Source organism: Cebus imitator, unplaced genomic scaffold (assembly GCF_001604975.1).
Source record: "Cebus imitator isolate Cc_AM_T3 unplaced genomic scaffold, Cebus_imitator-1.0 Scaffold55, whole genome shotgun sequence".
In the NCBI taxonomy this organism is placed as follows: domain Eukaryota; kingdom Metazoa; phylum Chordata; class Mammalia; order Primates; family Cebidae; genus Cebus; species Cebus imitator.
The window spans coordinates 892,171-898,671 of NW_016107370.1; the positions used below are offsets into that span (position 1 = coordinate 892,171).

At 41.5% G+C, this 6,501-nt stretch overlaps 1 protein-coding gene and 1 non-coding gene across 3 annotated transcripts in view; one reads left to right on the plus strand and one right to left on the minus strand.

Moving 5' to 3' along the window:
* The window catches only part of ATP8B1 (ATPase phospholipid transporting 8B1), a 152,352-nt gene that overhangs the window by 100,373 nt on the left and 45,478 nt on the right, over nt 1–6,501 (minus strand). The gene's annotated exons all lie outside the window — the stretch shown is intronic.
* On the plus strand, nt 3,961–4,067 carry LOC119471304. Its single transcript, XR_005200335.1, has one exon. It is a non-coding gene; the product is annotated as a U6 spliceosomal RNA (small nuclear RNA).

Genomic DNA, 6,501 nt, shown 5'->3' on the forward strand with positions numbered 1-6,501 from the left:
CTGTCTGGACCAAACACAAATACAATTATACCACCATATTCTGAAATCAGAATCAATGACTTTCAAGAAAAGGCTTCTATAGGTCAAATGGAGATCTGCAAGTCTTCCAGATTATCTTCAAAATCCATTGATAGACGTTTCCGTTGTGCTTCATTATAGAAATTACCAGATTTTCACACACGTATTAGAACTTGGAGGGGCTCTATCTGCTCTCGCCCCGCCCATTGCAGGCCCCTCTCCTCCCTCACAAGTACATTCACAAGGGCAGCAAGCCATCTTCATTCCTTTTCCAGGTCCTTGAATCCCAATGTAATAGCTTTATCATTTGCACTTTAATAACTTACTGTCTGACCCATTCTTTGCATTATGCCTTGTATTGCAGTTGTTTTTGTTTCTAACAGAGTAAAAATCCAAACGTGCAGGCAAGGCACAGTGGCTCATGCCTATAGTCCTAGCACTTTGGAGGGCCAACATGGGTTGATTGCTTGAGCTCAGGAGTTCAAGTCCAGTCTGGGCAACATGGCGAAACCTTATCTCTACAAAAATACACACATATATGTATATATTAGTTGGGAGTTATGGTATGTGCCTGTGGTCCCAGCTACTTGGGAGGCTGAGGTGGGAGAATTGTTTGAGCCTGGGAGGCAGAGGTTTCAGTGAGCCATGATCGCACCACTGCACTCCTGTCTGGGCAACAGAGTGAGACCCTGTCTCAAATAATAATAACAATAATCTAAAGGTGCAAGACCATGGCCTATTCCTCTTATTCCTCAAGTGGGACAGAATCAAGAAATGGTTAAAGGCTCCCGTCTGAGCATAGACAGATAGGGGCTGAAATCCCAGCTCTAAGGCATACCACCTGCCGAACCTTGGGAAAAATATTCTTACTACTTCCCATTTATAACATGAAGATAGTGGTTACCTTAGAGGGTCCCTGTGAAGCTTAATCTTGATCCCATGTAAAGCCCTTAATGGAGTGCATAGTATGTGGGCCCCAGATATCCACTGAGTGAGGCATTTCAGTGATGCATTTCCTCAGAAATTCACTAAGACACATAGATATAATTCATGATATTTCCCCCTTCAATAAAGGTTAGTTTATTATTAACTACTGTAAATCTGAAACATCAGGGAACTGAAGTTTTCAAGTGAAAAACAGAGCAGGAAAAAAGCCTTTATAATTTGCACTCCACAGCTTGCAAAAGCTTTTCACATCCATTAACATACTTATCTATAAAACATCATTGAAATGTAGATTATTTTCATTTTATTCTCTGAAATAGCTGCATTGCCCAGAACAGTGTGTGACACACAGTAGACCTTTCATGAAGAACTACCAAATGACAAATCAAGCTCAGAGTTCAAGGCCGTATCCAGGTTCTCAGAAATGACAAGATGTAGAGGAGCCAGGTCTTAGCATCCGAAGCCAAATCCTGCATCCTTTCCCCTCCATCACACTGTCTCCTGCCCCCAGGGTAAGGTTTCACAGAACTGTAATTATTTAAGACAGTCTATATTTTCTAGGTGACAATAACTTCAAGATAAGAAAGTGGAGTGGTTAAAAAACCTTCATTAAACAAACAAACAAAGATCATTTGTGTCAACGAGGGAAGAGATACCCAGTAATATAACTACTTTGATACAGATTTTTGCTTTCCTCAAAGTATGCTCAGCAAACCACCTTGATCATGGTATGAACAAGGGAAACAAACCAAATTTCAAAACCAGGCTGAATGGAAAGATGCATTGACTGAGCTTGCTTTGAGATAATATGGAGAGAGAGGAAGTGGACAGATCTATAGATAAAAACAACATTGGCCTTGGCCATGAACAAGGAGGTTCATTTTACTTTTTCTATTTCTACATATGTTTGAAATCTTAATTAAAACAATGCAAGGCCAGGCACAGTGGCTCACGCCTGTAATCCCAGCGCTTTGAGAGGCCAAGGCGGGCAGATCACAAGGTCAAGAGATCGAGACCATCCTGGCCAACATAGTGAAACTCCGTCTCCAGTAAAATATAAACGTTAGCTGGGCATGGTGGTGCTTGTCTGTAATCCTAGCTACTCGGGAGGCTGAGGCAGGAGAATTGCTTGAACCCAGGAGGCGGAGGTTACAGTGAGCCAAGATCATGCCACTACACACCAGCCTGGGTGACAGACAGAACAAGACTCCATCTCAAAAAAAAAAAAAAGAAAAAAATACATCTGAATATTTCATAAAGTGAAAATTTTATAGAAAACCATAATGTTTTATGAGTCAGGGCCACTCCATTTGCATTGGACTTGAGGAGGCATAGTTGTTCCTTGGTTAAACAGAAATATTTAGCATTTACTTGTTCTTTTTGTGTATTACAATTTTTTTCTTTTAAGAATCAGTTTTAGTGGCTCATGCCTGTAATACCAGTACTTTGGGAGGCTGAGGCAGGTAGATCACTTGAAGTCAGGAGTTCAAGACAAGCCTGGTCAACATGGTAAAACCCCGTCTCTACTAAAAATACAAAACTTAGCCAGGTGTGGTGGCACGTGCCTGTAATCCCAGGTACTCAAGAGGCTGAGGCAGGAGAATTGCTTAAACCTGGGAGGCAGAGGTTGCAGTGAGCCAAGGTTGCACCACTGCGCTCCAGCCTGGGTGACAGAGCAAGACTCCGTCTCAAAAAAAAAAAAAAAATTGTGAAGTAATATGACTGTTCCTTAGTTTACCATCTGTAAAATGAGAAAAAACAATAGTAGCTGCCTTTTACAGCTGTTGTGAGGATAATAAAATGATCCAATACAGCTAGTGCTCGACTTACGACCACGACTGGGACTGGCAGACCGGTTGTAACACGATTTGGTCGTAAGTTGAGTAGGCTATATGTACAGTTGAAATGGTGCACGTGGAGATGGTAGTGCTGCCGGAAGCTGGTCCACACTGTCGTATGCCCAGCTGGGCAATGTTTGCGCTGCCAGACGCGGAGCAGTCGTGGCTAGCGATTGTGGTCGTAAAGTCGAATGGTCGTAAGTTGCATAGGTCGTAAGTCGATCAATACCTGTATATAGAAAGCTCTGGAATAGGGCTTGACCCAAAGGAAGGCTCAGTAAATATTAGCTGTTGTTATTCTTATGTGAGAGGATTAAATCCTAGGAGAAGAAGCATATCACCAAATTGACACTTCAGGGACAGCTGAGAAGTCACTATAGCCCACATCAGGGCTCAAATTTACTTTCGTGTGTTGAATCATTAATAGCAAGGGAAATACCTAACTCGTAACCTACTGTGCTCAGGCCACAGGAAAATGTCACCCTAGTAGTGAGAGAGACATTAAATATTTCACTCTACCAGCTGCTCAGAGCAAAGCAGCCTGGGGTATATCTATTACTGCCCTTTTCAGATCTCCTGAAACACGTTACAAACCTCAAACTCTGGAATTTAGAATATAATATGAACAAAGCATCTTAGGGTTGGCATCTTTACATAATGAGTAAATGTGGGATTTTTCAGAATGATAAAGTGTTTTTGTTTATGGTGTTTTTTTTTTTTTTTTTTTTTTTTTTGAGATGGGGTCTTACTCTGTCACCCAGGCTGGAGTGCAGTGGCGTGATCTTGGCTCACTGCAACCTCCACCTCCTTTTTTTGAGAAATAGAAATTGTCTTTACATCTGACACCTCTGCCACGATATCCAGTGTGTAACTTGCCAATAAGAGACACATTACACCGGTCAGCCTAAAATAGTCTCAGGTTGTTTACCAACAATGTGTAATTGTGCATTGGAGAACCCAGAGCTGAACCTATTCATATATTCATGTTACATTCTCATCAGAATTGCCTTATTAAATTGTTCTAATGCTAGCCTCCTACATAAATGGTAAACTTCATGCATTATATAACAACGTCGACATTTGGGAAGGGAAAGATTATAACAGAGACTGAATCTCTTAATTTTTTCTCTACCAAGATAAAAAAAAAAATCCTTGATATGTGCTTGCTTCGGCCGCACATTTACTAAAATTGGAATGATACAGAGAAAATCAGCATGGCCTCTGCGCAAGGATGACACACGAATTCATGGGGTGTTCCATTTGTAAAGTTAAAGCCTTGATAAAATGGCCTATGGTTTTGACAGTTTCACATTGACTGCTTAATCAAGTGAATTCTGGATTACTTCTGTGTTTAATGGCTGAGGTGGTCATTATCTGTGACTCCCGGGCTGGTCTCCCTCTCTGGTCAGCTGTCTGGCCTCACCTAAGTTTACACAGGCAAGCTCCCAAAGGGAGCTTTTAACTTTTAACTGTTTAAAAAGCGGTTAGAGGTGATCAATATTCTAATCGTTTACAGGCCTTAAAAACAGAGAATCCCATATTCTCTCCCATTCTCTACAGAGTCACAGCAGTGTGATTCCAATTCGATCCAGTCCCCAGCCATAACATAATGAATAGTGGAGCATTGCCAGTGACAGACAGCTGAAGAGGACTTGCGTGCGCCCGGACACCAGGCTCCCTGTGGAACCATTTGAGCTTAAGTTACATGGTTCATCATCCCCCTTTAACCCTAAATACTCCAGGGGTAGTCTTTCACATTCTCTTACATAACCACGGTAGAATTATCAACTTTAGACAGTTTAATAATAACATTCGCAGCTATCTAACAGTCTGACTTTTGTCACTGACCCAATGATGTCAGTTACAGTATTTTTCCTCCAGGTGTTCCTTTAAGTAGCCATGTTCTTTAATTTGAAACATTTCCACAACCTATATTTGTCAATTACAGCACTGACATTAAAAGAATATGGTATCCCTTCTCTCTTTCTGTTTAAACAGAGCCTCCCACCTTTGGGCTTTCCCTGTCATTTCCTCATGATTGAATTTAAGTTCTCCGTTCCTGCTGGAACATCACATAGGTGATGCTGGGTCCTTTTGGATACGACATCTGGAGACACATGAGGTCTCTGCCCCTTGTCGGTGATTGCATTTTGATTTTATACTTTGGGCATGTGGTCAATGTGTTGTCTGATTTCTCTACTGTATATATTTTTTGAACTTGTAATTTGTGGGGAGACACTTTTTTTTTTTTTTTTTTGAGATGGAGTCTTGGAGTCTTGCTCTGTCACTCAGTCTGGAGTGCAGTGGCACAATCTCGGCCCACTGCAACCTCTGCCTCCTGGGTTCAAGCGATTCTTCTGCCTCAGCCTCCTGAGTAGCTGGGATTACAGGTGCAGGCAACCATACCCAGCAAATTTTTGTATTTTTTGTAGAGACGGGGTTTCACCATGTTGGCCAGGCTGGTCTCCAACTCCTGACCTCATGATCCACCCACCTTGGCCTCCCAAAGTGCTGGTATTACAGGCATAAGCCACCACGCCCGGACAGGAGACACTTTTAAGACATCACAAATGTCCCATTCCTTATCGCAATTTCCCTCTAAATGTGATATTCATGGACGGATCTCCCCTGATCCAGTCTCTACAATGGCCATGAAAGGGTGCTTTCACAGCAACCATTTCCTCCACATTATATAAGTCAGCCTGGGCATGCTGCTGTAAGCACAGCCTCCCTACTTTTCACTTATTAGTTAGTAATCAATATGAATGAATAAATTCCTATTTTTTCCAATGGCATATAATACCTTACTGTCCATAATTATTTTGCTGTCCACACTGTCTCTGGTTGCCCAATAAAAGCAGTTTCAAGCTAGCACATGTGTCCTTGTGACAGGCTCCCATCATTCTTTGAGCATGTCCATGCTTTGTGACAGTAATGAGATGATCTAGGCTTAAATTGTCCCTCTCCTGCCCCAGCTTGTAATCAGCAATTTCTCCCAGTAGTCCTGGTTCCTTTTAATGAGAAATGATAATAGAGACCAAGATCTCAGCACTTGATATGCATGTTGCTACTGAGGTAGCTTTGCTTCTTGGTCCTTTGATGGACAGAGCTAAGTAAAAAATATATAAACATACATACACATATACTTACGCACACACACGTTTTACATGGGAATGTTTATATATGCATGTATTTCAGAAATCAGTTCGTACCTATGCCTCCAATTCCAACTGATTTCCACAATGTTCTTTCCCCTCATCTCCCATTTCATATCTATATGTTCCTTCTTTCTCTGTGAGAACCTTGACTCTCCAAAACAATAACTAATTTGCTGAATGCTAAAATACACCTAAAGCTGTTTCAGAGTTGCTTTGCCAATATCACTACATAAAGTATACCATAGTTTAGAATTTCTTTGCAATTCTCCCTCACCATCCACCTGTGGCCAAGATGGAGCATATCTCATAGAATACTGTGTTCATAGCTCCCTGGGTTATTTCTTTCCTCCCTCTTCACTGTGGTTCTGGCATTCATTTGAAATACAACTGGGTTTGTTCATTTCATTTTGCTCTCAGTTTTAGGGGATCCCCTATCCCTGTTTTATACACACACACACACACACACACACACACACACACACACACACACACTTATATTTAAATATAACTTAAAAAATAGAGATGGGGGTCTCACCAAGTAG